This window comes from Osmerus mordax, chromosome 28 (assembly GCF_038355195.1).
Source record: "Osmerus mordax isolate fOsmMor3 chromosome 28, fOsmMor3.pri, whole genome shotgun sequence".
NCBI lineage: Eukaryota > Metazoa > Chordata > Actinopteri > Osmeriformes > Osmeridae > Osmerus > Osmerus mordax.
In genome coordinates, this window is record NC_090077.1 from 429459 (window position 1) to 439760 (window position 10302).

Consider the following 10302-nt stretch of genomic DNA (forward strand, 5'->3'; position numbering starts at 1 on the left):
GACAGGGTCAGAGAGACTTCCATTGTAGGATTCTCTGTTGCACAATATCTAATCTACCTTGTCACACAATATCAGTGTTTACATATTGTGTCAATCGACGGCTCCATCCTATAGTCACGTGGCTCAGTCGAGTGTGTGCGTATTCACTTTGTCTGTGATTGGGTAGTGTTTACCTATTGACAATGCAGGGGGACGCCAGGCGGATGTATATCCAGCAAAACATGTCAGAGCTGTTTAGGTTTCCAAAGACAACTCTAAAATGACCTGCGTCACAGCCAGGATCGTGACGTCCCTTTTTAGAGACATGGGCTCAGAATCAGATCACAACCCTACTCTGAGTCACCAATGGTGTCTGTTTGACCTTTAACTGTGCAGATTAGTCCAATAACGATTAAATCTATTCAGGAAAGACCTGGTTCCGTAGAGCAGCTGCAACAGGATATGGTTTCCTTTTTCTCTTCAGGGGTGGAACCTTCTGGAGCTTCTTTAGTGTCCTCCTGGAAGATTATCCCCCCTGGTGTAGGTGGGTTCTGCGGAGTGTAGTTGATACAAACTGAATAGGTTTGCAGAACATATTTAGGAGGTACAGTATGTTGCATTCAGTAGTAGCACCGGTGTTTTAAACTGATGGATTGATAATGACACACTCATAAAGAAATCAATGATATCTCTTGCACTTGACAATAGATCTGCAAAAAAAAAAAAAAAAAACTCGAAAGCTTTGATGTGTTTCCTGCCCGTCAGAGGGTGTTTGGGCCGTGACATCCCATAATGTAAAAAATTCAGGTACCGTACAAATGTATGGTTTATGGAAGCAAATCAGTGACTTCATATTTTTTATTTTAAAAGACAAGTGTTCAGCAATTCAAATATAAATGTATTTGTGCCCATAATCAAGAAAAGACCACTGTTTCAGGCATTCATTCAGCACTAAGTACCCATCACATGCACAAAATGAGCTGGCTTTATAGAGTCCAGGTGTTGAATTAAAATGGACCAAACCATCTGCAGGGGAGCTCCACATCACACATCCCAACCTTGTTAACTTGGTTGGTATGAACAAAACGTGAATTATACAATAGACATATATATTTACATAACATTATATTTTTAGCTATGATTGACTAATTCATACTTTTATTAATTGCAGATTAATGTTACCAATGAAGCTAATAATTACAGCGCTATGGAAGCAGTTTTTAAAGGGGTACTATTCAAATGCCACAATTGGGTTGCCCTTCAATATCGCCATCTAAAGGTTTAATGTGAGCATTACAAGTGCAGTTCCCACAGTAAACAAACAGATGGCGGTAGTAAAGCGCAGCCCTATGGAACGGGTTTTTAAGGGGCACTATTTCGACAGCGCCATTGGGCTGAGCTTCAATACCGCCATCTAGTGTCTTAAAGTGAGAATTACAGGTGCAGTTCCCACAGTAAAACACCAGATGGCGATGGTAAAGCGCAGCCCTATGGAACGGGTTTTTAGGAGCCAGTAGTGTCATGTGAGCATTACAAGTTCTCATTGCAGTTCTGAAAGTTGTTGGTTTAGATGGGAGTCATTGGAGGGGACATTAGTTTGGCTGAACAGTATTTATCTGCTATTATCACCCATTATCTACTCATACTCAAGAATAAATCAGTGTTATGATTATAATTAGATATGCATACATACAATATGGATTCATATACTTCATAGCAAACATTGACATGCATTTCATTTTGTTCCCCAACAGAAACCACCTCTTGGAGGAACAAGATGGAGCAATTACACCTTGATTTCTTATCTGTCCTATTTTGATTCAAATATGGAAATTCTCTTTGGGTCTTTATTTGTTATATTAGCTGTACTCAGTGCTATCCAGGTGTAGGTTCATGGTTTTAGGCTTGTAGAGCCGGTGTAGATTACGGGCATATGTTTTTAAGTATGAAATATATATTTTTATAAGAAGGCTTATCTCACATATGAGAATATATTAAAATCAAGTTTATGGCTCAGAGAGAGGCTGTCTTGTAAACAAGAGGTTGAAGGGTTCCCCATAGACTCAATGTTAGAGCTAGATCTGCTAACTGTTTCTACACTGGGGATTGTTGCATTAGATCTCATTTATCTGGATAGGTGGTATGGGTCATGTGATCTTAATGCCAATCAATGCAAACAACTGCCAGGTGTGTTTCACAAATGCAGTCTATGGGGAATGCATTCTCAAAACTGACTGCTTTTTTTTTAGATCTAGAAGTGCTTTCTCAACTGGATGGGTCACAACATTAAGCCCATCCAGTTGGGAAAGCATTTATAGATCTAAAACAAGCAGTCAGTTTTAATGACTTGGTTTCCCATAGACTCAATGTTAGAGCTGGATCTGCTAACTGTTTCTACACTAGGGATTGTTGCATTAGATCTAATTTATCTGGATAGGTGGTCGGGGTCATGTGATCTTAATGCCAATCAGTGCAAACGGTTGTCAGGTGTGTTTCACAAATCACAACTCAGTTAGGTTTAGCTCAGTATGTTAGAGCATGAGATGACAGATCAAGATGTCACAGGTTCAAACTCTTTTATTTGGGTTCGAAGCAGCTGGAGAGTCGTCTTAACTGATGTCATATGTATTTAATATCCACTCCCAAAATAATAATAGATTTTATTTGTAACGCACTTTACATTTGAAACAAATCTCAAAGTGCATAGTGGTTGTGAATGGTTTTCCTTGTCTTCCTTGAAGGTTTAGGTTGGTTGAGGGGCAGTTCTATGGGCGTATGTGAAGCACTCTGTGACATCGCTTGTGAAAAGGGCTAGACAAATACATTTTGATATGATATGATCCCCGCCCACTGGGGACTGTGTGAATAATGAGTTTTGATCTTGCTACTCAATGGCATGTCTTCATTCCAGTGAAGTACCCAAGAGTGGTGACCATAATTCACCAGCCATAGTGGCTCAGAGAGGAGAGAAGCTGCCTTGAAACCAAGAGGTTGAAGGTTTGATTCCCAGGTGGGCTACTGTGGTCATAAATATTAAATCAATGGTCGGCTTTGAGTTGCCTACCCTTGATCGCCACCTACATGTAAGTTTTAATTGAGTTACTCAATGTGCAAGTCTTCCCTTGAAGTACCCAAGAGGAGTGGCAATAACTTAACAGTCCCAATGGCTCAGTGAGGAGAGAAGCTGCCTTGAAACTGAAAGGTTTAAGGTTTGATTCCCAGTGCCAGATTTTAACGCACGGATTGGAAGAGGCACTTTAAAAACGCCCGGAGAAAAGGTCTGCTATAGCCCGGATGGCTCAGTGAGGAGATCGGCTGCCTTGAAAACGAAAGGTCGATGGTTTGATTCCCGGTGCCAAATTTTAAAGCACAAATTGGAAGAGGCACTTGGAGAACACCCGGAGAAAAGGTCTGTTATCGCCAGAGGGGGTTAGTGGTTGTTAATTATGAGTAATTGGCTAGATGGGCGTTGTGACATGGCTAGTCCAATCCCCACCCACATGTGAGTTTTAATTGAACTCAATGTGCTAGTCTTCCAGTGAAATACCCAAGAGGAGTGTCAATGTCTTAACAGTCCCAATGGCTCACGGGTGAGGGATGCAGCCTTACAAACAAGAGGTTGATGGTTTGAAGCCAGGCTGCAGCTGTTGCCAAATTTTAAAGCACAGATTGGAAGAGGCACTTGAAAAACACACAGAGAAAAGGTCTGTTATAGCCTGGATGGCTCAGTGAGGAGAGCGGCTGCCTTGAAACCGAAAAGTTGATTGTTTGATTCCAAGTGCCAAATTTTAAAGCAAAGATTGGCATTGAAATGCATGTCAAGAACGCCCGGAGAAAGTACTTCTCTGCGAAGGGCTTCCGTGGTGTGGCGGTTAAAGGGCATGAACAAAGACAAGTCACTGGGTACTTGGAGTTCACACATCGCCGGTTCGAATCTCACCCACGGTCGGGTTGAATCGTCACCCACGGTTGTCTGGAGCTGCCCCGGCTACACGAGGCAGGGGGGGGGGCAATCTCCCCCCCCGGTGGTTCCCAACAATAATCCAAGAGGTCATCCAGCCCAGGAAGCCAACAACAGGGACTTTTTACAAACATTTCTCTAGATTTGATTTTTGAGCGCCCCACTAGCCGGCCGGCGAGGCAGCCGAATTTTCGACATATTTTGGGGAGGAGGGAGGAGCCACTGGACCAGGGGGGAGGGGCCACATGGAAAAGAGGAGGGGTCTCAGGGAAAAGGAGGTGGAGCCACAGGAGGAGGGGTCTCAGGAAAAGGAGGTGGAGCCACAGGAGGAGGGAGGAGGGGGTCTCAGGAAAAGGAGGTGGAGCCACAGGAGGAGGGGTGTGGACCGGCTTTTGTTGAGCAGTCAGATGAAGCTTCGTTCCACAAACTCCCTGCGTGACGACATCAGGCCACAGAGGGAGGGACAAATGATGAGTCGGGTGAAGCTTCGCTCTGGTTCAGTTCGCTCTAGTTCAGTTACATTCTGAACCTGAATCTACATTTCTCCCCCCCCGGAAGATTTGAAACATCTACATCGATTCCCCACCCACAGTTGACTGCAGAATCTGATATGTCGGGGAAGAAAATAATGAACAACATAATACCATTTAATTAACATTCATTGTTTTCTAGGAAGTACATACAAGTGATCTATATCAATCATCTCTACGTTTGATGCGACAAGCGCATCATACATTTAAGACTTGCATGTACATAAGTAATGTCACATGAAATAATTTAACTTGATCTAAGATTGCATAGATACTGCTCACAATCACCCACACTGAGACACACCTGGCAATCGTTTGCGTTGATTGGCAATAAGATCACATGACCAATACTACCTATCGGTCAGATTGTGAATGACATTTCCGGAGTCATTTCCACACGTTCATGATAATCAGTGATAGATACGTTTGTACTGTCACATTCAATACACTGTATTTTGAATGAGACAAAGAACGGTATACACACACGCACAACAAAAAGCATGTCTCTATCGCCTTGGAGACAAGATGACACAGCGAAAGCAGAGATTTGGTTACGCTAACAGAAACTGTTTACAATTCATCTAGGCTTACTTCCGATAGTCTCGTAGCGCAAAATATTACTCTACCATCAGAATGCCTCCACAGCTGGAAGATTAGTTGATAAAAACTGTTGAATGACCATCACCGAGCACAACGTGGCTCTCTGGTGTGTGTCCACTACTCTTTGACAACGCTAAAGCGACGCGAATCGCGTGCCTTCCCGCAGTGCACCACGCTCGGGGGTGTGTCCGACAGATGAATGCAGAGTTGTAGTTTTCAAAAATATCGATCAAAATACAACTTTTACACACATTAAGCAAAGTTCTGATACTCTGGCTAGCATGATGTTATCTACTATACACACTAGTTCTGGCTCTTTTCTTTGCTGTATTTGCAGAAAATGTAGTGAAAGATAAAATTTTACAGTACGCGATCGGACGCGAACCCCACTAATAAAGCCCTTGTAGAGTCGACAGAGTCGTAGTAGAGCCGAAAAAACTGACAATATGGGTGTTGATATCACACATATGAGACAATCACAGTACCCTGGCAGTACTTGTCAGTTGTAGACTTCTCCTTTTGGCCTACAAAATGAAGGGTGTGTATGTGTGTCTTGTAGGCGTGACCCGGCTCACCTGCTGCACGTGGGCCATGTGTGTCTGGTTGTACCCGTGCTGCACCTGCTGCGCCTTGGGGAAGTTGGCCTGCGGGGACTGGGCGTTGGGCCCCGGGGTCATGGAGGGTGGGGGCCAGGGCGGAGTACATCTGCTGCTGGGGGGCCGGGTGGCTGCTGGCCGGGTGGCTGCCCCCATGAAAAAGAGGCAGCGCGTGTGTGTGTGTACCTGGGACTGGTAGTGCCGGGTGCATCATGGTGGGAATGCCCTGGGGGTGATGCTGGTCTGACCTTTGCTGAGGCATGTTGGGTACTGTAGTTCACAGTGGAGTGCATAGAGAGAAACACAGGCCTTTAAAACTACAACAAAGATGCCAGGGAATGACTGACTGGTAGTATGAGAGAGATGGTTAGAGAGAGGGAGAGATGGTGAGAGATGAGGGGAGAGCAATAGAGAGAGATGGGGAGGCAGGAAGAGAGAGAATGGAGGAAAGAGGGAGAAAGACAGAAGTAGAGGGGGATAGGGAGAGTGAGAGAGAGAGAGAGAAGCTCAGAGAGAGAGAGAGAGAGAGAGAAAGAGAGAGGGAGGGAGGGAGTATTCTCATCACCTGGTCTGTAGGGTTTAGACTGGTTCACCGCCATGTGGAGCATCTGAATGTGGTACATCACTGGAGGGAGGGAGAAAGAGGAAGTTAACTAAGCAATTCTTCTTTTCCTTTGATCAGACCCACCCCTGCTCCGCCCCCCCCCCCCCCCCCCCCCCTCCCGGAAGATTTGAAACATCTACATCGATTCCCCACCCACAGTTGACTGCAGCGTCTGATCTGTCGGGGAAGAAAATAATGAACAACATAATACCATTTAATTAACATTCATTGTTTTCTAGGAAGTACATACAAGTGATCTATATCAATCACACACATGATGTGTATAGGGTGACTAATATCTTCCCACAGGCATGCATGACCTTGGTCCTGACCCCTGCCTTTACCCCCGACCCCCCTGCCCTAATCCCTCACCTGACAGAACTGGCTAGGTGACACCAGTCCACTTCCATAGAGGGTGTTTAAACACTGCCCTGGTCTAACCTTAGTCTAGTCTGACTGCCATCCTAACTGGATTGTGGTCGTACCATTTTGGTCAAAGTGAACTGACATAAAAATCCCCCAAAATACAGATTGTTTTAGGACCTTTATTCTGAAAAGTTGAACCCCAACCGGAAATGAGATTCCTTCTTGAGGCTAAACGTTTAGCCTTGCTGGAGAAAAGCTAGGTTGAATACATCTTAAATTCACCATAGGATTCACTCTTCTCTAAGTTAAGACATTCATCGGGATGTTTTTATTCAAAACGTTTTCTTATAACGTATTATAATAAATAATTGGGTAATATCAACGCAGTGGTAAGTAACAATCCAAGTACCCATACTACTTTCAGCAAACCTGAATTTGACAATGCAGTGGTTTATCCAGCTAGCAAGCTGTAATAATTAAATGGGGTCCCGGTTATTCAATTATTTGATCTATCTGGAATGGTTAAGTTAACTTAACATGCACAAAGTCTGAGAACAGCTAGTATACAATTTCGGTTCACCCTATCTCATTTAAGGCTGGAGCTGAATGCTACGTTCTGAGCGGAAACAATCCTGGTCCAATATTGTTGCGAAAGAGGTGCGGTCCCGGCCACGTGTGTACATCTCCTCCTAACTTGCGCTGTGTTTGAACTCTGCAACAACAGGTAGCAAGCTACCATTTAAACATGGACTTGCCCCGTGTCCTGCAAGACCTCCAAATAGCTAGGGTTCCTGAGGCAGAGGTGCATTCTCCAGGAGATCCCGATGTTTTACCTGCTCATCCCCCTATTGCCGATGTCCTACGCGGGCTCCAGGACAGTCTCCAGACCCCTGGGCTCCACTCTGACCAGACTGTCCCTCTCCTCAACACCATGGAGCAGGTCGTCAGACACGCGGACCCCCACTGGCTGTTCCTAGACTGCTGCTGCAATCAAGGGACAGACCTGAGGAGAAGCTATGCAGACCTGATCTTATGCCTGGCGCAGCACGCTGCTCTTCCTCTGTGTGAGTGTGACAGCGGTTCGCTCCCAGCCAGCTCCTATCAGGACGTCCCGCCCAGAGCCACAGCTGTCTGCTCCCTGCTCTCGGCACTGCTAGACAGGCTGGGTGACCAGAGAGATGCCCAGCGTGGCTCCTCTTGCCCCCACCACCCCTGCTCCTGGGCTGACCCTCCTGCCCCTCCTGGCTCCCCAGTGTTGTGTGCTGGCAGTGACCCACCTGCAGGAAGCAGCCTGGAGCAGCCAGGGCTCCAGGACTGAGGGCCTCCTCCCTGGTAAAGACTCTGCTCCGTGTCGGGGGCTGGGGGAACCCTGCTCAGCTACTGGGGGGGTCAGGCCCAGCCTCAGAGCAGCCGCCTGGGGTCCTGGGTGGGGTCCTGGACTTGATGCAGCCACACCTGACAAAGTGAGTTCATCACTTACATATCCATTGAATTCAATTAGCAGACGCCTTTATCCAAAGCAACTTACTAATGGTGCGCTTGTAGGGGAAGGCTAGATAGGTTTAAATACGAGACTAGGAAACGTTCATCTATGAGTGCTTGTATTCCCTTGTGCCAGTGACTTCTTTCTCTCTGTGACCTGTGTGTTGTCGTCCGTCTCTGCCAGGGAGAGCTGGAAGAGGAACGAGGCTCTGAAGTACGTGTTTGCCTGGGTGCTGCTCCAGACGCAGGCCAGCTGTGTGTCCGACCACCTGGACAGGCTCTTCCCCCCCTCCCTCCTCATGTCTGACGACTACTCCTCCGACAACAAGCTGCTGGGGGTCCGCTGCCTCCACCACCTCATCCGTCATGTGGTGAGGCGAGGGGCTGAGTGAGACAGGGCCTTGGTCTGAAGGATGAAATGAGGAGGCCCATCTTCAGAGTATGGGCAGAAATGTGTCACAAGAATTTGGATCATTTGAATTGCTGAACTTGAATAATGACATTAAACAGTCCTAATCACATCATTTGATGTTGTATTGTTGAACATAATAGCATAATTCATCAAGTTAATTTTAGTTTGGAACTGAATTCCAATAAACTTGAAACTGAACGTAATATTATGAAACTATTTGATCACTCAAAGCTAAAGTCCACATTTAGTTCTCAAAATTCAAAACATGACCGTTTTTAATGCAATAACTTGAGTTCAGCAATTGAAATGTAAATTTATTTGTGCCCATAATCAAGAAAAGACCACTGTTTCAGGCCTTCCTTCAGTACTAACGTCATGGTACTAAGTACCATGACATACACAAATGAGCTCCCTTTATAGAGTCCAGGTGTTTAATTAATATGGACCAAACCATCTGCAGGGGAGCTCCACATCACACCCTTGTTAACTTGGTTGGTGTGGACAAAACATGAATTATAAAATAGACATACATGCAAAATAGCAATCTTCATGTTTGTTATTTTGCGATTGAGCAAACAAGCACACCTAAACAAACCCAATCCACATTCCCCTGCCAATTAACAATGGGAGTGGCGGGCACTACATAACTAGAGACATTGTTCCAGTCGAGCTTCTTTGGGCTGTGTGCCACTCACCCAGGCGACACCCTGAGGAACTTCTGGGCTCAATGTAGAGCAGGGGTGTTCAAATCCTGGTCCTCAGGGGCCGCTGTCTTGTATGTTTGAAATGAATGGTTATCAGGCTTCCACAGAGCTTGATAACGACCATTCATTTGAATCAGGTGTGCTGGATCAGTGAACATCTCAAACATGCAGGACAGCGGCCCCTGAGGAAGCAGGCTTGAAGACCCCTAATGTAGAGGAAGATGCATTGAACTAAGGCTGCGGTTCTTTATATACTGACAGTATGTATGTTTTTTGCACGTTTCCCTCTGGTACCAGCCTGCTGCAGAACTGCGCCAGTACAACAGAGCTGAGGTTCTCTACCACGCCCTTTTCAACCACCTGTACACATCTGAAGCCCCTCTCATACAGGTACAACCACATCCACACGACTGTAGTTCGTACAGGTAGTGAGCTATTGCTTGCTTCAATGCCGTTTTTCTTTCATGTATTTGATTAATGCTGTACTGAAAAGCCCTACTGTTTCAGGTGGTGTTGCCATGCCTGCTGGATGCGCTGCCAGTGTTGTAGAAATCCCCTGCTCTCACTGTCACCTCCCGGAGGCTCAACCGGTACGACCCGGTGCTGCGTCTGGTCCTGTCCCACATGGAGGTGGAACACAAGCTGCCTCTGCGCAGGGTCTACGCCGGCAACCTGCCACTCTTCATTGAATGGAGGTCTATGGAGCTATACCAGCGCTTGCCATATTAGACATTCTCTGGCTATACCCCTGAAAATCAATTTCTCAGGATATCATTTTTTTGTCTAATAATTTGAATATTGCATTCGAAAGGGGAGGCAAAGAAAATACACACTGCAACCAAATTTGGTACAATGGGGCTTAATATGGAGTCGGGCTATGGGAGACACAGTCTATGGAGAATCGCATGGTCAAAACTGAATGCTTGTTTTAGATCTTTAAGTGCTTTTCTAACTGGGTCACAGCATTTAAACTCATCCAGTTGGAAGCTACGTGCGGTGCACCTTGCAAGCTAGTTACGTTCGTTACAGCTAGCTAACAGCTAAAATCCCAACTCGGCTGTAAAGTGA

The 10302-nt window shown here is 45.7% G+C and overlaps 1 pseudogene; it reads left to right on the forward strand.

The window, feature by feature from the left end:
* Nucleotides 1-6886: 6886 nt before the first annotated feature.
* On the forward strand, nt 6887-9963 carry LOC136937801 (TELO2-interacting protein 2-like; annotated as a pseudogene).
* The last annotated feature ends 339 nt before the right edge of the window (nt 9964-10302 follow it).